Below are 25,661 nucleotides of genomic sequence, written 5' to 3'. Positions count from 1 at the left end.
CAACCAATCACTGAGCACGAAATCTAGCATCCTGATCCTGAACCCAGAGCCAGTAGAAAAAAAAAAACCCACATTCTGGATCTGAAACCTGATCCCGTGAAAGAAACACGTTAGCCCTGAACCCAGAACCAAAGAAAAACACCTTGACTCTGAAACCAGAGCCAAAGAAATACACTTTGTTCCTGGAACCAGAGGCAATGAAAGAAATATACTATGGCCCCAAAACTAGAGCTAAAACGTAAGAAGGAGGAAGGAGGAAGCAGGAAGGAGGAAGGAGGAAGGAGGAGAAGAAGACAATGAAAAAAATATGTGTGAGTCTGTCACCTGTGTATGAGTCACCCAACCCCCTGTGAGCATGTGCTAGGCAGCTTTTAAAAAGCTGGACAATAATCAACTTTTTATGAAAAAACAAAAACCCAAGATAGCCAAAACAATCTTATACAATAAAGGATCGTTTGGAGGCATTACCATCCCTGACTTCAAACTCTATTACAGAGCTACAGTATTGAAAATAGCTTGGTATTGGCATAAAAACAGAGAAGTCAACCAATGGAATCGAATAGAAGACCCGGACTTTAACCCACAAACCTATGAACACCTGATTTTCGATAAAGGAGCTAAAAGTATACAATGGGAAAAAAAAAAGAGAGCATCTTCAACAAATTGTGCTGGCAAAACTGGATGTCAATCTGTAGAAGAATGAAAATAGATCCATATCTATCGCCATGCCCAAAACTCAAGTCCAAATGGATTAAAGACCTCAATATCAGTCCAATCACACTGAACCTGATAGAAGAGAAAGTGGGAAGTACTCTACAACATGGGCACAGGAGATCACTTCCTACGTATAACCCCAGCAGCACATACATTAAGGGCTGATGTGGGAGTGATTTATTATTAATAAAGAAACTGCCCAGGCCCCTTGATAGGCCAACCCTTAGGTGGGTGGAGTAAACAGAACAGAATGCTGGGAGAAAGAAGCTGAGTCAGGAGTTGCCATGATTCTCCCACTCCAGACAGATGCAAGTTAAGATCTTCTCCGGTAAGCCACCTCGTGGGCTACACAGATTATTAGAAATGGGTTAGATTAATATGTAAGAGCTAGCCAGTAAGAGGCTACAGATAATGGGCCAGGCAGTGTTTAAAAGAATACAGTTTCCGTGTAATTATTTCGGGGCACAAGCTAGCCATGTGGGCAGCCAGGTGCCCAGGACGCAGCCCCTTGCTGCTCCTAACAATACAAAGGGCATCATTGAATAAATGGGCCTCCTGAGACTGAGATGCTTCTGTAAAGCAAAAGACACTGTCACTAAGACAAAAAGGTAACCCACTGACTGGGAGAAGATCTTCACCAACCCAGCAACTGACAAAGGTCTGACCTCCAAAATATATAAAGAACTCAAGACACTAGACTGTAAAAGACTAATCAACCCAATTATAAAATGGGGCACTGAGCTAAACAGAGAATTCTCAACAGAAGAAGTTCAAATGGCCAAAAGACAGTTAATGTCATGCTCAGCTTCCTTAGCGATCAGGGAAATGCAAATCAAGACAACTTAAAGATACCATCTTACACCTGTCAGAATGGCTAAAATCAAAAACACCAATGATAGCCTTTGCTGGAGAGGTTGTGGAGAAAGGGGTACACTCATTCATTGCTGGTGGGAATGCAAAATTGTGCAACCACTTTGGAAAGCAGTGTGGCTGTTTCTTTGGATATTCGGGATCAACCTACCCCTGGACCCAGCAATACCACTCTTGGGAATATTCCCAAGAGCTACCCTATCATATTACAAAACCATTTGTTCAACTATGTTCATAGCAGCATTAATTGTAATAGCCAGATCCTGGAAACAACCTAGATGCCCTTCAATGGAAGAATGGATGAAGAAAGTATGGAATACATACATATTAGAGTACTACTCAGCAGTAAAAAAGAATGTATTTCTTCTTGTGGGCTGGCATGCTGCTCAGTCTTTGATGGCGGGAGCGTCAGACCAAAATTGCTGCTGTGGCGGCTATGGCTGTGCAAATGGGGAACCGCCCTGGTGCTGCAAAATGGCAGGCACCTAAGCTTCTGCTTATTCAGGCAGTGGGGTTAGGCTGTAAACCTAGTCAAGGCAGGCAGGGAGGGGTTAATGTGTTCCAGCCTGAATAAGCCTGGCTGGTGGGGCGGGGCAGGGCCCACAGGCTATGGTGTCTATGGTGTATGGGGCCCCAGTTGCCTATCTGTACTGTTATGAACTTGCAGCTGGAAGGGAGTGGGGGAAGGGAAGCAAGCTGGGACCATGCTGTGAAAGCTAGCTGCTATGCTTGAGCCCAGTTGAGCTTCCTGAGCTCCATTAGCTGACTTGCTTGCAAAAGCTGGGAAAGATCTAGCTTGTGCCCCTGGGCTGCGCAGGGGTGGGGGTGGGGGGGCAAAGAGCCCCATGTTGGGCACCAAATATAGAGGCTTAAATGAAGGCAGACAGAAATTGTAATAATATATACAGCTTTAATTTGGAAAGAGACTTACAGAACCAGAGGTTCGAGCAGAGAACAGGAAAGCAGAAGGGGCGGGGGAGAGCACACCAGCAATATTTATTAGTAAAAATATCCTCAGGTGACCCCGCCCTACAAGCAAGGTGATTGGCTGGTGCTACCCCTACATCCTTCCCTCAGTTCTTTTCACTTCAGGAATTCTAATGCTCCCTAGCTCCCAGATCTATCTAGAATCCTCATAGACATCCATTCCTGAAGCCCAGGTGAAGCACCAACAGTCTACATCTCCAACCCCTAAAACCATGCAACCCATTCAACAATTTGTTGACTCTGAGATTTAAGGTTAAAAGCCTCATAACAAAATATATAATCAACAACCTAACTCTTTAGGCACTCTTTCCAAAAACAAACAATATTAAAAACCAAGGTAATATGTCTACTACAATGATCACCAAGGTGGTCCTAGTAAAGATCTCAATGAGGACAACTTAAATAGAAACAAAGACACAGAATTTAAAGGAACAATGACAAATGTGTTCAAAGATTTCAAAAAATTCAAAGAAGACACAGATAAATAAATGAACAAAATGAAAATAAAAGAGAAATAAACTCTCAAATGAACCTAAGATATCACAAACAAATTATGAAGACAATTTAGGGAGGAAATTTGAATTCAATACAAATACTGAAAAAAGCTCAAACTAAAATGAAGAAGGCAATTTAAAAAGAAAGTAAGAAATAAAACACAGTGGAAAGTGTTGCCATCAGAATAGAACATAGCAGACAGAATCCGAGAGCTTAGAGACAAAGTAGAGAAATTTTATCATTCAATCAAATAAAATTATAAATTTAACATCATCTAATAAGAGGAATAACCAAAAAATACTGGATATAATAAAAAGACCAAATCTAGGAATTTAGGGCACTAAAAAATAAAAAGAATTCTATGCCAAAGGATAAAAACATATCACCATTAAAATCATAAAAGAAAACATCCCAAATCTTTAAAAAAAATACCAATTCATATTCAAGAGGCACACAGAATACTAAATATACAAGCCAGAAGACAAACTCCTCATTTCACAATATAGCCAAAGCACAAATTGTAAATAATTAGAATTAAAAAGGATAAAGCAAGGATACCCATAGTGGCAAATAAGAAGGCTCAAATCACATAGAAGGACAGACCCCTAAGAATAGCATCTGATTGCTCAATGAAATATTTAAAGGTCAGAGGAGATTGGAGCAAAGTGATTTAAGTTCTTAAACATCACAGATGTCAACACAGACTATTGTCTCAGAAAAGGTATCTTCCATAATTGATGGAGAAAGAAATCCCCTTCATGATAAAATAGCCTAAGCAAATTTATATCCACCAAATCATCTCTATAGAGAACACTAGAAGAAATATTTCTAATTGAACAGGATGAGAACATCTGAGAAGCTAGATAAAAGATAAATCATATTGAAATCATGGCATGACAGCAGTTGTGCAGAGTGTAAATAAGAAAATTAGACCTACATCATTACATCTACACCATGACAGCTTTTAATACTCATCTTTTGGTAACCAGTATGAGTACTATCTAGTCCCCAGTCAAAAGACACAAGTCATCCAGAAATCAAGATATACCGTCTTTTTATTTTCCCCATGAAACATATTTCACCTCCAAATATTCACAATTCTTTAGAGCAAAGAGATGAAAACAATGTCCTAAGCAAATAGGACTAGCAAGTTTTTACTACATTAACATTTGATGAAAGTGATTTCAAATAAAAACTAAGCAGGAGATAAGGAGGTTCAATCTCTCTAATCAAATGAATCATCCATCCAATGGATATTATACTCCTAAACATCTGAACTGGACCTAGGTATACAGTATTATTATATGAAAGAAAGGATACATTAAGCCAAAAAAAAAAAAACCAACATAGTAGCAATAGGTATTTCAAATATTTTGTTTCTGCCATCAACCTGTCATCCAGAAAAAAATAAAGAACCATCAGAATTAAATGATGCCATAGAACAAACAGTCCCCATAAGACATCTACGAAACATTTCACCCAATACCACAGAATGTGTGTTCTCAGCAGCACTTAGAAGATTCTGTAAAATTGACCATTTGTAAGTACCCAAAAGAAATATCAAAATAATTCTTGTGTTCTGTTTAACTGCAGTGGAACAAATCTTGAAATCAATATTAGAAGTAACACCAGTAAATTCACACATTCATGGAAATTAAGCAATGCATCAACCAATGATCATTGGGTCACTGAAGAAATAAAGAATAAAATAAAAATAAATCTCAGAAGTACTTGATGATTAAAACAGAAAGAGCTAAAATCTCTGAAGTTTAATGAAATCAGTCCGAGAATGACTACTTTTTTGGATGACTACATTTTTATGGCTACATCTTTAAAATGAGGAGATGAATGAATGCAGTTACAAGAAGGACTACATTTAACTGGCTGCAGTTTTAAAATGAGAAGACCAACACAGGATTTATTGATGTACCACAAGAGTTTGAAAGCACAAGAAGAAATTAAACAGAAATACAGTTGAAAAGAAGAAACAATATGATCTTGGGCAGAAATCAATGTGCATGCAGCAAATAAAAGAATATACAAAGAATCAGGACACGAAACATTGGTTCTCTGAAGGAAGCCATTAGCTTGATTGACTGAAAGAGGAAGAAGACCCAAATGAGTAAACTAGAAGTAAACAAGAAGATTTCACAAACTGATTTACAACAACAACAACAAATTACAAAGAAGCAGTTTAAAAAACTGTACTGTACTACAGTGGAAACCTAACATATGGGAAACTGAAAACCTGCAACAGAAAGAAAAGATTAAATAAACTGAGAAGAAGCCCAAAACAGAGGATTCATATCTAGAAAATATATAGAATTTAAAAAATTTACCAACTTGACCTAATTAAAATAGTTATCAATAAAATAAGTTATGAAGAGAGATTCTAAAAAAAGAAAAAGAAAAGAGAAGCTAAGGATATGTTACAAAGTTTTCTACTGAGAAATCAGAGAAATGCAAATTAAAATTACTTTGTATCTCATGTTTAAGTAAGTTGGTTATGATAAAGAAAACAAGTAAGTTAGATGTTAGTGTGTATATGAAAACTGGGAGAACCATTTCTCACTCCAAAATGAATTAGGCACTCTAGAGATTCTTCAAAACCTCAAGCTGGAGAGAAGTTTCCAGAGTTAAGATCAGTTTCACCTCTTCTAGAAGACCCTGAATTGATTCTTAGAACTCATGCAGTGTCTCAGAACCATCTTTATTTCAGTTTCAGAGCACTCTAGCAAACTCTTATGCCCAATGGCAGTAACAAGACACACACATGGTGCACGACATAGACACAAGCAAAACATTCCTACAAAACAAATCCAATTCTAAACCAATCCCTAGAAATAGATGTTTTGTCTGACACAGGTAAAGTACTCCTTGGCATAGCTCCAAGGGACGCAATGTATTATTAAGGAAATATTTATACATTCATATGTGTTGTTGCTCTGTTCACAATGAATAGGAAATGGGAGCAACATAGCTGAGCATCAGTTGGTGTGAAATAATGAAAATGTAGTAAAACATACATAAAATGGAAATTTATGTAGTTGTGAAGTAAACAATAAAATTATAAAATTTAAAGATCAATAAATGAAGTGAAAAAAGTTATTTAGAACAAGGTAACAGAGGCCCTGAAAGACAAATGCTTCATTCTCATTCATACATAGATCTGAGCTTCAAATATTCAGATTCATATGCTTAACCTGGAATACCTGTTGTACCCAGGAAACTAGAAAGGGTCCCTTAGAGAAGGAGAAAAAATTCAGGGTGGAGGATAATATGATAGAACATAGGTAGTACGATGAGAAAAAGGGAAATACTATATAGTGTAGATGAGTAAAGTTAAAGGAACTTGGAAAAGCTATTTGGAAACACTATTTAAGCTTCCCAAAAATTTATGTTAAATTTAGTTAGACTTACACTACACAGAGGAATAAAGCTCTTTTCAGAAGACAGGATATCAAACAAACAAACAAAGAAAAAACAATGTCAAGTTGTCAATAGAATGAGTCCCAGAGATACTTAAAACAATCCAGGCAGTTGCCAATCTTCTTGGTATACATGAAAACTTGATGATAAGATCCAATTGCTAAGGATACTACATACTTTGTTCATGGGATTTGGAACAAGGGAGTTTCTAACAGCCTAGAAGATTCTTCCAAGATGGCTAAGTCTCAAAGTACCAGAACATGTTTTTGCTGGCTGCTGAGGGCAGAAAAATCTGTCAATATTCTTACACAAATGTGTTCCCTGAAAAATGGAACAATGACCAAACAAGCAAGCTATTCCTATTGGTACAATGTGAACATGAATGCTATATGTGTATCCATCAACATTATAATTGGATTTGAAGTCTACTACATAGGAGGTAATTAAATCCTGGTACTGTTTACCTGGCCAAAAACTCATAGCTGTGAAGAATTTAGGCCTAAGCACCGTCATATAAAAAAAATACCCAGTGTCAAACATCCTTCTAAGTACTTTTATGTATACCAATAAATTAATGCAACTATCATTCCTCTTCGGAGAAGACCATTTATATACAGAATAGTGATTAATACAGATTCACAAGTCAGGCAGTAGTGGTCTTTAATCTCAGCACGTGTGATACAGAGGAAGGCTGGTGTAATTGATCAATTAAAATGCTGCTGATTCACTGGCTGCAGTGGCAGAACCACTGCAGATCAAGAGGCAGCAGTGTGTAACGGGTCCCAAGAGCAGCCAGTCCAAGGCAGGGACTGGTGCAGGTCCCTGAGTGGTTGCAGCAGGCTATGAGTAGAGACAGATAGATGGGCACACCATGAGACCAGGACCGCGGGTCTCCGAAAGCAGCTGGTCCTGGGCAGGGAGCCATGCAACAGGTGAGAGACAAAGATAGGCATGCTATGCTGAGTACGGTTGGTTATTTATTTAGTGGGTTATGGAGGGGAAAGGAGAGAAGGGGAGTAGAGAAGAGAGAGAGAGAGAGAGAGAGAGAGAGAGAGAGAGAGAGAGAGAGAGAGAGAGAAGGGGGAAGGGGAGAAGCTGCCTCTTTGAGAGGGAGCTGGATAAAGAAGGGATTCAGGCTGCCAGCAGGAAAGAAGATCTACCTATCTCAGCAGATGGGTGGGGGGAGTGGGCATGGCTTGTCTCTTAAAGGGACAAGACAGATCATTACAGCTGGATCTCTAAATTTTATAGATATTGCACGATTTGGCCTTTTTCTTTTTTGTAACAAATATTTTGTATTTTCTCAAATACCGTTTTGACAGACTTCTGCTTTGTTACCCACTGACAACAATATTCTCAGAATTCCAGCTTCCCTTTCTTCCCTCTGCCATAACATAATCTCTAACACAGGCTATCAATCACTGCTGAATTGAAAACTAGTATTTGTCAACTAAATATGACTGTTGTGCTGATGAAAGTTACCAGTCAAAGAATTCAAAAAGGATTCTGGGGAACACTCAGTTACATTCCATATATTCAATTTGCTCACTTATTGGAGCAGACGTTTCAATAAGTTATATAATTATTGGGAAAATGAATGAGATTATGCATTTGAAAGATCTGTGTAAAAAACACAGTACTGTATACACTACATCTAGTTTGGAAATAAATCATAAGCATGAACAAAAATGTAAGAATCTTATTTAGTGTTGCTGACAGAAACATAGCTTTGTCTTTTGCTTGGCCCCAAGTGACTTCTTGAAAGAGTGATGACAGAATAATCTACTTGAAGACATCATAATTTTGACAAGCTTGTTTCAGGAGAAAATGAGAGAAGAGGTAGGAGCAAGAGAAATGGGGGAAGGCAAAGTTGACTCCTTCAAAAGTGAGATCTATATGGACAACACAGATATGTAGGATGATATGGGAAGCAAGGTTTTCTAGTTTTTCTACTATGTGGAATTATTTAAAGAGTAATTTAAAAGTAAGATAGTACTAAAACTTGCTTTTAGGGATTGACAAGAACTTATACCTAAGAAGCATTTGAAAATCTGAGGGAATACATATTGAAATTATTATCAATAACATGAAATTTATATTGTGATGGTTTGTATTATGTCACAAGTTAAAAATTCAGTGACATGACCGTCTTTTTCTTTAATTGTTATAACCACAGATGTCATTGTTAGGGTTTCTTTTTATTGTGGGAAGGCACCATGACTAAAGAAACTTAGGGAGGAGAGGGTTAATTTCATTTTACAAATTATCAACCCAGCACTGAGAAAAGTGAGGACAGAACCAGGAGGCAGGAACTGATACAGAAGCCATTAGAGTAACATTGCTCACTCCCTTGCTCCTCAAGAGTTATGGAGTTTGCTTTCTTATAGGACCCAAGATCATAAATTCCTAGACAGGCACCACTCACAGTGAGCAGGGCCCTCCTATATCAATCATCAATCTTGATGATGCACTTCAGGCTTTTCTACAGACCAGTCTGATGGGGGGATTTTCTCATCTGAGGATCCCTCTTCCCAAATGACCTTAGTTTTGTCAATTTGACATGAAACTATCCAGCACTACAGAATTTAGTTATTGCAAAATAAAGATAACTCATTGCTTTTACCCAGTAGAATTAAGTATCCCCTTAAACATTTGGAAGTAAAATAGTAATTTCTTACTGAGTAACGGCTACAGAAAGAGCAACATATTGTTATGTTACCATTTTAAATATACATGTAGATCCAACAGAAATACTCTATAAATGATGAGTTTTTATTCATGGAGGCAAAAATGTCTCAGAAGTTGTCCTTGTGCCCTAAGAATAGACATAGTAAAAATAATGAAATCTCAGTAATTCTTCTTTAGTGGATTATTAGAGAAGCTAAGTAATGGGACCAAACATTTCTATTGATATTGGGCATGTAGGCAGATCCAGAAATCATAATGTATAGAAACAGAAATTTATTGCAAAACTATATGGGAGTTAGTGCTGTGGGCAGCAAATTCCTTTAGCTGGAATGCATGCTGTTCTAAAAGGTCTGGGTGGGAAAGAGTGAGATTTCAAACTGCAGAGGTTCTGTTCAAACAAAATATCTCAAGTACTCACTTTTAGTGTGACTTCTACTCATAAGAAACATTTGGCCAGTTCTCACAGTTAATGTCAGAGGAAAATAAGAACAGAGAAACAATAGCAATACCTTCATACACGAGCCTTAAGTTCTTAGAACCATTTCCCTTTAAGAAAAATTGTTTTATCAGAAATTTAATATACATTTGCCTTCTATAAGCTACATGAAATAGAAGCAGGAAAATACTAATTCAGCAGCTCAATCTTTTTTTTAATGGGGAACAAAAATCTGTATCTGTAATACAGCTCCTATATCTAAGGTTCAAGAATTATTGCAGGAGAGGTGGTAAAAAGGTTGTAAGCTTGAGTATCAGAGGGTTTTCTGTCAGCTCCAAGGAATGTCAGACATGACACACATGGAGTCTCAGTAACATGACTGCAAACATGAACTGAACAAAGACAATATCAATAGACCTGCCAGACTGGACAGGAAAAGTCTACTAGACCTTAAAACCATACAAAGAACTACAGACATCTTAGAAATGCTGAGAGTAGGAGAAGAAATCGTGTTTTCCATGGGAGAACACACCAAGTGGTATCCAATACCATGCCACGAAATATTTGCCATTCTTGGTCTGGGTTACCTCATTTGATGCACTCTTTTCTATTCTCATCCATTCCCCTGCAAATTTCATGCTTTGTTTTGTTACAGCTGAATAGGATTGGAGGGATGAGTACATGAGACAGTTGTCTAGGGCCAAATATTCAACCCTAGAAACTGCATACAAATATCATTATGTGGACATGACAGGTTATCCTTAGGATTATGTGCATATATACATATACAATGCAATAACTAGACAATAAATCAGAGGCCATACATTTGAAAGGTTGTGGAGAGAGTTACAACAGGAGTGTTTGGAGGAAGAAAAAAAAGAGGAAGTATTTTAATTAAATTATAATCCTAAAAGATAATAATTAAAAAATACACAAAATCTTTATATTTAATGCTGATAAAGTGGAAGCTTTAGTACCAACACCAGGAACAAGACAGGAATATGTGCCCAAAGGTGTTGCTCAACCCAAGAACTCTTCTCAAACATGCTCTGGGTCTGCAATGAAAGATCCTTAGAAAATGCAAAATATCGTTTGTTTAAGTCAACAAATCTCCACTAGAATTTGAAGTTTAATGTGGCATGTCATCTACATTAAAACCCTTCAAATATATGCAATATTTAGGATATAAATCTTATGAAAATTCATGCAAAATTCATGCAAGAAAGCCATATAACCCAATGAAAAGAGCTTGAGAACTTAGTGTAGAAATAATAGTCTGTGCTTAGGAGTAGAAAACCAAGCAATTCCCAGAGTCCTTAAGTTAGTTCAAGGTCATCCCAATAAAAATTCGAGCAATTTATTTTGTTAAAATTGACTAACCAAATACATATAGGATGTTAATGAATGAAAACACAGCATACAATTGAACTTGGTTGAAATAACATTTTTCAGCTTCAAAATTTCCTGTAAAACAAGGAATGATGACATTGCAGCAGTAATTGATGGGAATCAATGGAATAAAAAATTAAGCCAAGCCATGAGAGAGAAGGGGAGGGGGAGGGAGAGGCAGAAGAAAAAGAAGAAGAAGAAAAAGAAAGAGGAGGAGGAGGAAAAACATATTCAAAATTTATTACATATCTACTTGCAATATAAATCTTATAAGATGGGTTTTGATTATTGCACTGGTTGTTAGATATAATAACACAAAACTGATCAGTGAATGATAGTGAAAGCATTAACTGATAAGATCTAACTCACTATAGTTAAACTCTTCTGCTCTTACAAAGACAATACGTGAACAATTAGGCAGGCTTTTTGCAGATATACATCTGCATAGGTATTTTGTTCTACAAAAGACTCCCTTCCAAAATATAAAAAATTCTAGTTTAATAATAATAATAAAAAGTTAATTTAAAATGTGAGATTTGCTCATGATAAAATGAGGATTAAGAGATATGAAATATCCTGTGTTACATGGAACTGCAAATCCAAATCATGAAATACTGTGTAAGTATTATAGTGGGACAATATGATAGCCCCTTTGTGAGCAACAGGCACTCTCCTCTTCTAGTGGGAATTTTGAATTGTATATCCAATTAGAAGAAAGCTTAGAGATATCTTTTTATACAAAGCTAACCACAGTCTAAACAGTTTTGTTTTAAACTAGACATATGAAATCACTCTACTTGATAGTCACCCAAATAAGTCAAAAACCCATATCTCTAGAAAAACTTAGATGCTAATATTTCTGGATATTTTTATAATTACCACTATGTTAAGACAGTCACAATACCCATCAGCAGATAAATCAATATATAATCTGATACTTCTAAATAATGCAATATTACTTATTTCTCAAAAAGATATTGAACTACCATATTAGCGTTGGGAGTCTTGAAGGCATATTGCTAAATGGAAGAAGACAACTGCACAGAGTAATTAGTACTCATATTAGATTCAACAATATAATATTCCTGTAAAGAGAACACAGTTAGGTCACCAAAGAATGGGTAGTTGCCGTGGGGCACAGCAAAGGACTGACAAAGTGGTAATATTTGATGACTGAATTGTTTAATAATGAAATATTGATATATACATAATATATGTGTTAAAATATGTAGCACAAACCTGTATAAACTATGTTGACTGCTTATAAAATTATGCACCCCTCTTAGTTTTTGATAATAGAGGAGACAGAGGATTAATGGGAACAGGGCGATGAGGGTTATCTTTGGGCTTTTCTTCTAGAGTTCGCAGTAGCTAAATCAGTTATTTAAATCATTACACAAAGTGAAAACATGGTTTGGAGATGATAACATAATGGGAAAAGTTTATTGTTTTTCTTGGTGACCCCAACACTCTTTCTTTCCTCTCCTTTTTGTTTGTATATGCTTTGGATGAAGAATGAACAAATAACAGACTACATAATGTCTAATGCATAGCCGGGCATAGCAGAGCAGCCACTCCCAGAAGATGCTGGTAGAGTTAACAGCACAAAATAAGGGATCTTTCTAAGTTACAGCTCTGAAATCTAAGCCGGCATACAGTGCTGTGAGGGAGAAGATCATCTTTTTACAGCATTTATCACACACATTATAAAACAAAGGTCAGCTGAATAATCAAGAAGTGGATTAGAGAAGACTGTGAGAACATGAGGCCCCTCCAAAGCAGGACAAGAGGCATCATCCCACTCGTTACCTCACAGTTTACTCTCAAAAAGCACCAAAGTGCCATTCATCTTACTCTTGTACAGATCAAAATAATTTCTGAGATGCTAACAAGAAATTAAATGTAATTCCTGACAGGACAAGAAACCAGAAATAAGTTGTTTGGTTAAGCATCATCTCGGCATATTAGAATTTAATAGACAATCTTTTGTGACTCTTTCAGTCATTTCTTTTCTAAAATAAAATGTCTACTGAGTCATTATAACATCAGCATGCTAAAAATGAGCAAAAATATATAATTAAGGAAAAAGCTGACACTTGTGTTTCCCTTCGTCTCACACAGCTGGCTCCTGGATCAGCAGTGGAGGTCTTGCATCACTCTGAAGTTGATTGAAATCAACATTGATTTTGCAGTCTGGACCATTAGGAATACAAGCTGATTTCAGAGCAATAAAACATGACAGATGTAGAAATCAGTGTAGGAAAGATATGGAGCATCAGGAAAAAATTAAGGTCCTGAAGTAAATAAACTCATTTCTGTTTGCTGATTACTTTTTTCTCCTTTTAAATTTAGCTTATTTTTTGATTGTTCTTTCCCTTAAATTGCCCGAAACTGGAGAAAATTTCAAATATGCAACCAAGTCTCAAGGATTACAGAATGAAAAAAAAAAAACAAAACCCTAAACTAATGAAAGCTCACTTGGAAATAAATGAGCATGAAGAGCCCCAGAATGTGGCATCTCAAGAACGCCCAGTGGACACAGGAGAGGAGTGTGGGGATTTGGTGAGAGATGGACTTCTGTTCATTTTTGCATAATACTTTCACTGTCTTCATACCATGAAGTCTGGGCTTTCTATTTATAAGATAATTAAGTTTCTTTTCTCTGGATAGAATTGTTTTCTTTAAAACATATACACACCCACATCAGACAGTGCTGTTCGAATATACCTGCATCCTCTCATCTGCTTGTTAATCACTAGTAAGAGAAAATGGAAGCTAATCGTCTCAAGACTAAACAGATGCAGGACTAGTGATATGTATGAGGTGTTAGAAGTACATATTTTGGTTTATTCCCAAACAAACTTCAAATAGTCATGGAAGGTGAGATTTAGAGAGCATGAAACAGATAAAAACCCAGGGAGGTAGAGGGAGACAGATATTTTTAAGGCAGGACTGTTTTGATGGCAAATGTCAAATTTCCACTGAACAGCGATCTTTGTTTTAACAGCATGGGAAATAGAACCACTGCTTTTGTTCTTCACGATACTGTACGATTTCTATGGACCCTTGCTTGGTGTTTCTATTTCTCTGTGCACTGAGGTCTTACTTACGGGTGTGTAATCTCCTTTCATCCTGTTGCTTAGATAAAACACAGTGAACAACTCGGCTTATATATCATGATCAGAATTCTTGATTAAGGAATGTCAGGGCATAAAGTCAAGGCAGGAACATGTGGGAAGGAACCATGAAACATTCAGTTTGCTTGCCTGCTCTATGCGGCTCATTCGCACCTTGTTTACCTAGCCCAAACATCCTGCCTAGGAATGATGTCATCACCAACTGTGGTTTATGCGGTCCTAAGACAGATAATTGTGAAGGAAATCACTACAGACATACTCATAAGTCAGTCTGATCTCTGCACCTCCTCACTGGCGATCTTCTCAGATGACAGTGTTAAAGTGACAATTACAACTAGGGCAATATGTTCTTCAGTCACTTAGTGGACACAGTAATTGTTTATTCTCACGCCAGGAAGCATTTCTTAGTATCAAATTTTTACTCTATAGATCTGTGAATCCTTAACTGTTGATTCTTTATTCATATAACAGAAAAAAAACAGGTGTTTAAATTAAACCATAATTCTCATCTTTACATTGCATAATTATAGCCCAGATTCAATTTTGAGTTATGGTTGAAGAAAACATAAAATATTGACTAACATAAGGCATATGCAGAGATTTACAACATACATATTTCATTCTTCACTGAGCTTCCAAAACATCAGTTCTAAAAGGAACATTGGATATAACCTCTACAGAAATGATCAGACATATGAAAAAAAATATTTTTATTCAGTATCAAGTATTGCTCAGCCCTTAAGAGCACTTACTGCTCTTGAAGGTGACTTGGATTCCATTGCCAGTACTTGCACAACAGCGAATAATTGTTTGTAACTCCAATTCAAAGAATCCAGCACCCCTTTCTGGTTTCCTAGAACACCAAGCACCCACACAGAGCTCTTATGTTTATGAAGGCAAAATTCTCAAACACATAAGAATGGATAGATATTTTAAAATCAGATTTTTTTCCCCTCTGGAGATGAATAGTTTCACTATAATCCAGTGGTTCTCACCCTTCCTAAAGCTGCAACCCTTTAGTATAATTCTTCATGTTGGGCTGACTCCCCCATCCATAATATTAATTTCTTTGCTACTTCGTAATGAAATCTTCCTATTGATAGAAACCATCTTGTAAGTATCTGTGTTTTATGGTGGTTTCATGCAAATCCTGTTAAAGGGTCATTTAACCCTGAGGCATCATGAGCCACAGGTTGAGAACCACTACTTTAAGCTCTCAGGGTGTAATATTAGAAAAACAAAAAAAATGCTTTTAGTTTCTGTAGTACCTCTATCCAGGACCTCTGGCTTTCATGGTGTCCATAGAGAAGTCAGGTGTAAGTCTGATTGGTTTACCTTTATAAGTTACTTGGCCTTTTTCAGGAGCAGAAGGATAGAGAGCACAAGCACGGAACTCAGGGCCATGAGGGGTGCACCCACACACTGATACAATGGGGATGTTCTATCAGGAACTCACCAAGGCCAGCTTGCCTGGTTCTGAAAAAGCCTGGGATAAAACTGGACTTGTTGAACATAGCAGACAATGAGGACTGCTGAGAAGTCAAGAACAATGGCACTGAGTTTTGATCCTACTGCACATACTGGCTTTGTAGGGGCCTAGGCTGTTTGGATGTTCACCTTACTAGACCTGGATGGAAGAGGGTTGTTCTTGGACTCCCCACAGGGCAGGGAACCCAGTCTGCTCTTCGGGCTGATGAGAAAGGGGGAGTTGATGGGGGGGGGGGGAGGGATATGGGAGGCGGTGGTGGGGAAGAGACAGAAATCTTTAATAAATAAATAAATAAAATAAAAAAGAAATGCTTTGTTATTTTATGAACTCTTTCTATTGAAAGAGTTTTTATTGAGTGTCATTAAGTGTAATTAATGTGATAATTAGTTCTCTAGAGACCTCACTTCTCAGTGCCCCAAAAGGAAGCAGGTATGATGGACACAGCACATGTCTTTGCATTTTCCTCGAATATTCAGAGCAAGGATCAGTGAGAACACTGACATGTGGCCTCTGTGAAGCCTTAATGTTTGACAGTGATCATAGCCAGGGCCCTATGCCTACAAGGAAGGCACCATCCTGTAGCTAAGCTACACCTCCAGCCCCTTTCCCTGGCTCTTTTAAAAATCAGATGGTGGGCTACAAATCTCCTTGACTCTTAAAGGCCAAGAACAAATAGAAATGATGTGGCCTTTTCAAACCCAACTTCAAAATTCATAATTCAATTTTTCAATGTTTGGTTAAATAAAGGCAAATCTTTAAAAACAGAGCATTATAAAATGAGAAAAAAATTAAAATATGGATGCTGATGGATGACATATAATACATGCACGGACTTTCTTCCATAATCCTGGTAAGGCAGGATTTATCATGGGTTATGCTAATCTTTATCTTATACCTTCGTGCCAGCATCAGGTTTAGAAGCATGAGGCTTCCTTAAGGATGGTTCTTCCAACAACTCCCTTAGTAAGTTTTCTTTGTGTTTGAAAACCTTTGAATAATAATAACATCTTATTTACATTTCTTGCCCAGCCTCAATATCAATAATATAGAGATACGTAAGACTGCTGTGGACATTCCCAGTCATCAAAGGGAAAATGAAGCACACAAAAGTACAACTTTACAGCAAATTTTTAATCTCACTAAAACCACAGTGCCTACTCATTAGTCAGGACTTAGGTCTTATTGTATAGCTTATGAGTAGTTTCACACTCTGAAATATTCTTAATTATATCATTAAATTCATTACCCCTTGTTTTCCTGGTAACAATGTGCAGTATTATTAAGCTTTCTGTCTAAAGACTGCTTTACCCTTGTTGTGTTACCACAATTGTTCTAAAGATACTTTTAAAGCTTCTTTGATCTATCTACATTACCATCAATAGTTTTCCCAATTTTCTTACATCTTTCCCCCTCAACCTTAGCAAAGATCCATCCTACTCACTTTAAATTCTTAGTTATTTTACCAATAGATTTGGCATCCGATCTATTATAGGCACGTTATTGAGGGTGGGCTAGGGCCATTGTAAGGTTTATGGGATTATTTTATTTTTATTTTATTCACAAAATAACTATTTTATAAGACTTAGACAACAGTGCTTATATCTCCTTAATCAGAATAACATATCCATATGGCCGGCTAGAAGATAGAGTATCTATTATGTGTGGACTACTTATTGTAGTAGGAACTGCGAGTTGCATTCCACCACCCACCTCCTGCCACCAGCTAGCTTTACTCGAAATAACAACACACAAACTGTATCCTTTTAAACACTGCTTGGCCCATTAACTCTAGCCCTTACAGGCTAATTCTCACATCCCGATCAACCCATCTCTAATAATCTGAATAGCATCAGTCTTACTGGGAAAGATTCAGCATGTCTGACCTGGCAGCTTGCTTCATGGCATCTGCCGGGGAGAGGGGAGCATGGCCTCTGAGCTCACTTCCTCTTCCTCCCAGCATTCTGTTCTGTTTACTCCTCCCACCTATGTTTTAACCTATGAGGGCCAGCCAAGCAGTTTATTTTTTTTTAACCAATGACCTTCCTCCATCAACTTATAATGTTTGTGCTACTATTCACTGAAAATTATTGATTAAATAGTCATACCAGGTTACAAAACAGGTGGCCTCTCTATGTAGTTTGGGCAACTTCTCACATGATAGATGGTTTGCTACGGAGAGCTTCTCCAGAGGACTTTTCTATGCTAGTGTCAAAGTCAGCCAGGTTCCCTGATGCTCACTGTGTTTTGTATCAGAATGACACAAATGTTGTTTTTTTACCTAAGTGCAGGGTGATTAAGCTTTAGTTAAGTTTGACAAAATTCATAGACAGGGTTTGTGGTCACATTTGTTCTCTTGTGCTGAATATAATATAATTCTCCTTTATGTGTCCAAAACTGGTTCATGTTGTGCTAAATACATAGCCTCAACCATTTATAAAATATATCTCCCTATGCAAGCTGACTTTTATGCTCTTTAAATATCTTTTTCTTTTTGTAATTAAGTTCAAAGTATGAAAATTTCTTTTTACATGCTGAGCAATGCAAAGTCCCTCAAGAAACCAGATGTATATAGAGAGATAATCATATAGGAGAAATGCCAAAAATAAATATCCTTTGATCTTTTTGCATTAACAATCCAAAGGTGATTCTTAAAAACATAATAGGCAAAGGAGATCAGAGATGGATAAATTAATGTTGAATTTGTGAGGTATATGTCCTTGAGAGCTATGATATTTTTGAATTAACAGTTGGAATTCTGTTTTTAATCACAGTTCCTGAATCTAAGCAGATCTATAGATCTATAGATATTTCCCACCTGAGGGATGTATGCTGAGATGGCTCTTGTGTTTCCAGGCTGCCCAGACCCAACTAATCATATAAAATCTGTATTAATTGCCCCATGTTGGATGCCATTATGTAATCAGAAACTGAGTTTTCATTCCCCATCTGCCACAACACTGCTTGGTCTATTAGCTCAGGCGTCCTATTTACTAACTCTTTTGTCTTAAATCAATTTTTTTTAAATTTATGTATCACCACAAGACTGTGGCCTACCAGGAAGATTCCAGTGTTCCAGCATCTTTCTCCTTCTTCAGCTACATGACATCTCTTTGACTCAATATATATTCACACACACACACACACACACACACACACACACACACACACACACTATGTTCAGATTTCCCATGTGACTTTATACTGACCTGCCATAGGCCAAAGCAGCTTCTTTATTAACCAATGGTAGTAAAACATATTCACAGCATACAGAGCAGAATCCCACATCATCTCTTCTTTTCTGTCTAAATTAACTACCTAGCTTTTACCTCCACCAAATACTGCAGAACAAATAATATTACCTGAGTAAGTAAATAATATTACCTAAGGAAGTACATTGTAAGCAATTTCCAAAGTTCTAAAAATGACAGAGACATCTCGCTGTCTGGATAGTCACCCAAAGTTCTTCTGCAATGCTGGGGTATCCATCTATAAACATAATACCTTAAACTAAAGTAGAAACATACATATAAAAAAATTGAACTTAAATTTGTATGAATAGACCAAGATCTATACCAATGCAAAGTATTCATCTCTATATCACAAACATGTTTTTGTTTTTCTATTTCTTAGAAATTGACTATGACGATTAATCAATTATAAGCAACTCTTTTAAAACAAAAATAAACTATTATAAATAATCATTTTGGGAATTTGGGCATTTTTCCCAAAACTGTTTCCTGCTGTTTGTTTGGCAAAGTATTTTTATAGTTCATGGAGATCTTTCAGGGGTTTTGTTTCATCAAACAGCATTAGCATGAAAGGAATCCATAGATTCTCATCTTCTGTAGAAACAAAAGCAAAGCCTCTTTTCCAAAGTAACACATCTTTAGACTCAAATTTTAAGGTCAAGATACCTTTATGTTGTTTAGCTTAACAGCCGCACAATCAAATGTTTCTCTACAATTAGCTCTTTAACAGTCAATTTTTTAAATATTTTTAAAAACTCAATAATATGCATAATCCAGACTATTTGTGTATTTTTCATCTTTACATGACTTATTTTTAACTCTATTACTTTTTAATATTTATTTCATTATCTTTACTCCTTTTATATATGACTGCCTGTACCCTTGCTTCTCTCTCTCTTAAGCCCATGTACATTTACTTTACTGTGACCCATTCAGAGGTTGTTTTCATCTGAACCTGTCTTTTTATTTATCTGTAATTATTTTTCTGATCATGTTTTGGACTTTGGTTTTATTTTAAAATACAAAGAAGTCATGTCTAGGGTTAACACTGTGGTTTTGTCCATCCAACATAGTGGAGGTATGTTAGCCACCTGTTCTGTGAGCCATGCTCACTGCCCCAGCTCCAGTGACACAGCAGGTCTATGTTGCCATTAATCAGTTTGTAACATGCTGCTCACAAACCCCATTTAAGTGTTCCATAACAGGACCTCATGAAAGACCCAGAGCAGTTTGTGCATATAGCATGAACCAGGAAGCTGACTCTTAAAGAAGCCACACCTCTGCTTGCTGCCAACAAAGACAGCCTATCTGAAATAATGTGGCTACCAAGAAGTCATGAAGTTGTGCTTACCTCTGTTCTTTTATGTCTAGAATACCTTCTCAGGCTCTCTCAGGTTATATGTGGTGTCATTGCCCCACATTTGATGTGAAATTCCCCTCTGTATGTGGGAATACCATTGGTTAATAAAGAATCTGCTTTGTGCCTAGTGTAGTGCAGAATAGAGCAAGGCAGAGTTCCAAGCAGATAGAAGATTAGAGAGTAGGAAGCATAAAAGAGTGCTTGGATCTCTGGGAGTAAGGGCAGAGGCAGAACTGGATCTGTAAGACATTCCCTGGGGCTAAGGGGGATGGTGAGTGTCAATGACCCTGACCACCCCCTCCTGGCCACTGGAGAGAAACACACACACTGATTCAGGAGTCTGTCAAAGCAGGGTCTTGTTTAATTGTATTAGGCAGGGACTTATATAGGGTTGTGATGGAGGTGGGAGTCTTGGGATAAAGTAAGGTGGAGTAAGGAATAAGGGCCACATTACTGGTGGCTGAGCAAAGGCAGGTTAAGTTGGACTATGCTGAGTCACTCGTACAGAACTCATGGCCATAGACAGGCCTCCAAACTCGAGCTAGTTTCAGGAAGTTACACTGGGCCTCACACCCAAGAGGCCCAATGAAAGAGAAGCCACGTAGCTGCCACAGGAAACAGATGTCAAATGCCAGACAGAACCTTATTAGTAGGCCACAACCAAGTGGTGATACACATATTAATAGAAATGGGTCAATTTAAAATATAAGAGGTAGCCAATAAGAAGTGTGAGCTAATAGGCCAAGCAGTGCTGTAATAATACAGTTTCTGAGTGATTACTTTGGGTCTGGGTGGCCAGGAAACAAACAGGTAGTCTCCATCAACACACATTGGGCTCCATATTTAAGTAGTGACTCCATTTTCATTGCCTGGCTGCCCACTCTCAAATATTCACACAAAAGCTGTATTAGTTACTGATGTAAGAAGTTCTTTGTATATGTGTTGCTTTTATTGGTTAATCAATAAAGAAATTGCTTTGGCCTATAGCAAGACAGAACAGAGCTAGGCAGGGGAAAACTAAACTGAATGCTGAGGAAGAGAAGGCAGAGTCAGTGAGAAGCCATGTAGGACCCCATAGACAGATGCTGGTGCCGCACACTGCGGCCTGGTCTGTGCTCTATGCACTAGACCCAAGTTTGTGAGCTTCGGGCAAGGGGCTGGAGGTTGAGAATACACAAGCAGAGACAGACGGACACACAGACCTTCCAACACTTGTACCAAAAGCCCTTCTTTAATAGCACCATGGAGGCTTAAATACACTGCAGTCAATGGCCAACAGGTAAAAATCCCAACTTCTGATCCTCTAATCTAGGCACAACTTTTAGTAACTTCAATTAGAAGGCTCTAGACAGGGAAGAACAGCTAAAGGCCAGGGCTCAATTAGTCCCAACATGCTGGAACTTTACCCGGTAAGCCACAGCCTCATGGTGATACACAGATTATTGGAGATGGGTTATTTTAAGACATAAGAGTAAGGCAGAAATACACGTAACCCACTGGCCAAACAACATTGAACTTAATATGGTTTCTGTGTGATTATTTCATGGTTGAGCAGCTGCAAACAAGCAACCCCCATACAAGTTACAACACTGCTTGGTCTATTAGCTCAGGCTTCTTATCCTTGCTGTTTTTTTGCCCTTCCATAGTCCAAACAATGATGTAATTAATACAGTTTTTGTGTGAATATTTTGGTTTGCATGGTCAGTGAATTAAAGTAGTCTCCACCTCCACAGGGAATGTTAAATCACCCAGTACATATATTCAATTAACTTTAAATAGTGTTTCCAGTGTATTTGATAGGGAAGCATTCCCAGGAAACATTACTGCAGTGGTTGGCATGAGATAAATGTCCCAATTTCTATTTCATAATATGTTTGCACACATAAAGTGATGGGGTAATACTACCTATAGGAAATCTAAAATCATAAAGAACTTTTAAGCATCTAACTATAGTTGTGAGTTTAGGTTGTTAAAAAATTTCCTGTGCACAATAGTACCCATTTTAACTGTAAAAAAAGATGATTCAACAATAAATCAAACAATGTAAACTTTGATTTCATTAATACCCAAAATATATCTCATTAAGTCACATTATAAAAATGAAAAAATAAGACATATTTGTAATACATGTACATAACAGTTGATTTGAATTCAGAAAGAAGTAAGCCCAAAAATATATAATAAATACAAAGACTTTTTGTTTAAAACATGGACAACCACTATGAACAGACGCTTCACACAAGAAGCAATTGGATGCAAATTCTACAATAGATTGCATAATAGCATTCATTAGAATATAGACATAAAATTTTAATTAATATCCTAGTTCTATTAACAAGAAAAAATATGATAGAGAGGAAATGAGTTTTCCTATCTTAATTAGGAGTTGAATATGAGAAATCTCTTTATAACTATGTGTATCATTTTTAATAAAGTTCAGTATCATACCTAGGTTTTCACCTCACATAAACAAAAGCATAAAAAACTCACAAGACCCTTTATAGTATCTTAGTAAACTTTCCAAATATTTCAGAGAGAAGAAATGATTTTCAACCTCAGATCATATGTAAATGGGAGATCAGAAAGTAATAGAAGCAACCAGAGGGAAGCAGTCATTTGGCTCACTTTTATTACAGCCCATTCTCCTAAGAACTATCATGAGTTTCATGAGAAATATATTAATATTTTTTCTAGAATGCTTTCTTCCTGAGCAAATTTACTCACACCAGTCCTAATCTCTTTTTAAAAAAATCCAATCCTATTGAATTTTTTATTTAATGCAATGTCACACAGAGGATCACTTTTGTAATGTACACAGCTTTTAATTTTTTTGAATTAGTAATGACTTTATTGAGTTGTAGAAAATTGCAAATAATGATGTGATAAATTACAAAATGATTGCAAAACACTCCAAATTATTACAAATAAGTCTAATAACTTATTTATTAAATTAATGTAATATTAATTTAAACAAATTATTTATTTATCTTTAATTTTTGTGTATGGTGTTTTGTCTATCTATATGTCTATCTACCATGTGCATGCCTCGTGCCTGTGGAGACTAGAAGAGGGCATTGGTTTTTCTGGGATTAGAGTTACAGATAGTATGAGAATCATGAATTAAAGTCTGAACCCGTGGAAGAATAGCATGTGTCTTTAATCCCTGACCCATCTCTCCTGTCCCTAGCAAGCACAATCAAAATTTTTCCTAACCATGTCTCTTAGATATATAACTCCTTTACATTTGTATTTGTCTAGGATTTGCACATAGAGATAAGATTCTCACTAGCTAGTCATACCACAAAATGATTCTTCCTATTAACAAACTTTTGGGGTATAAGTAATATATACATGTTTTGGTAAAAAGGTAATAGGAATTGTATTCCTGTATGAAACAGTATGCTGATAACTGAGGGCATATCTATCACTGTCAATCCAACAATATCTCATTTACTAAAGATCACTCAAGTTGTGAATTTAAAAAGTATTGTGGTCAGTTTTCAGTTATCTGAGAAATTGTTTCAATTACATAGCATTTACTTTTCTTATGATTTTATCTTTAATTTCCATTAAATATAGCTAACTGACAATCTTACTTAGCAATATCAAAAACAGAAAATAAAGTTATCCAACTTATACAACACACATACATATATTTATGAATTTTTAAAAGAAAACTGTTGTAGGAGTAGGCCACTTGTTTGTTCCCAGCTTTCCAGAACCGAAATAATCACATAGAAACTATATTATTTAAAACACTGCTTGGCTAATAGTGTAAGCATATTTTTGGCTTATTATTGTATCTTAAATTAATCTGTTTATATTAATCTTTGTATCACCACATGACTGTGGCTTACCAGCAAGGTACCATTCAGTGTCTGTCTAGAGACTACATGGCTATAAGGCTTCTCCTGACTCCACCTTCTTTCTTTCAGCATTCAGTTTAGTTTTCCCTGCCTAGCTCTGCTTTGCCCTGTTATAGGCCCCAAAAAGAATCTTTATTAACCAGTGGTAATCATAGCATACAAAGGAGAATTGCACATCAGGAAACATCTTTGACATAATTAGAGCAAAGGCTCAATATTTAAATAATGTTGCTTAAACAAGGAAATAATAGTTATAGCAGGATGGATGGGTTGGTGAGGATTATAAAATTAAGGCAGGGCTTGCTATAAAATGTGGATCTCAAAAACATACATTTTCTTTCCGCAGCTTTTTCATGAGATCTAAAAAGTGTCTTCAGTCTCTGCTCAAGGGTAGACTTTTCACCTAAACCACGAGAAAAGTAACTTGAGGTTAAATCTCAAGCACTAGAAAATAAATCATTCAGCTAGTGCAGGTTAATATACTAGCCCCAAATTATTCCACTCTAGTTTGTAAACCAACCTAAGAAATATTAATTCTGGTATTATGCTTCCATAATTATCATCTCCAGTTTAATCTAACAGAAGCATTGAAGGGTGGTTATTAAGTAGACTGAGTATTTTTTTCACAAAGACTAAGACTAAAGAAGAATGTCATAGATTCTAGTCTACATCCTGAAAGATATTGACTTCAAGTGGAATTTAATAGTCTTTTCCCAGAATGGGGATACAGCAAAGAATAACCACAGAAACAGTTTTTGCAGATATTTGATTCAGCTAAGAATTTCACCAACTTGACTGCTTTTTAAACAAGAGCTTTTTAAACTCGAACTTCTGTACTGGACATTAGGTCATGACAGGGCATAAGACGATACTGATCAGTATTTGCTTGTAATATTCTGTGTTACGTTTTTATCTCAGAATATTACCCCAAACCATTTTTATAATCAAATTCTACTAAGTATAATTAAAATTTAACCCTATGTCAGTTCTAGAAGTTAAACTCAACAGAATATAAATACTTCTGTTTATCTATGTACTTTATAAAGAAGTTGATAAACTGATTGATAATTTGGTTACTGGGTAAAGTCACTTGCAACTATACCAGTACAACATGGTTTGATTCTCAAAATCCACATGAAAGCAGAAGAAGAGAGCTGACTCCCAGATGTCGTTTTGCCACTACATACAGGAACTCACTTGTGTATGCTAAGAATCATGCATTTACAGGGGAACATTGTACATGTGTTCATGCATACACACTAATAAATAAGTATCAAAGAAGTCAGCATATTGAAAAAAATGAAGATCATGATAGAGTAAAAAACAGTCAATGTATAATCCTCTTTTGATGTATTCTAGTTTGGTACTTAACGGTTTTCATTTGTTTTTGTTAAATATTCTTTAAGGAGTTAATCTGTGTTGCTTTATATGTCCTGCTTTACATGGCTCTATGTATCAAATAGATTATATTTAATGTATAAGATTTCTGAAGTTGCTTTTCTTAAAATTCCACTATTTATTTATTTATTTATTAAAAATTTCTGCCTCCTCCC

The sequence above is a fragment of the Alexandromys fortis genome, unplaced genomic scaffold, assembly GCF_014885135.2.
Source record: "Alexandromys fortis isolate MF-2015 unplaced genomic scaffold, M_Fortis_MF-2015_v1.1 scaffold_61, whole genome shotgun sequence".
Classification (NCBI taxonomy): domain Eukaryota; kingdom Metazoa; phylum Chordata; class Mammalia; order Rodentia; family Cricetidae; genus Alexandromys; species Alexandromys fortis.
Note: the sequence above shows the minus strand (reverse complement) of the source record.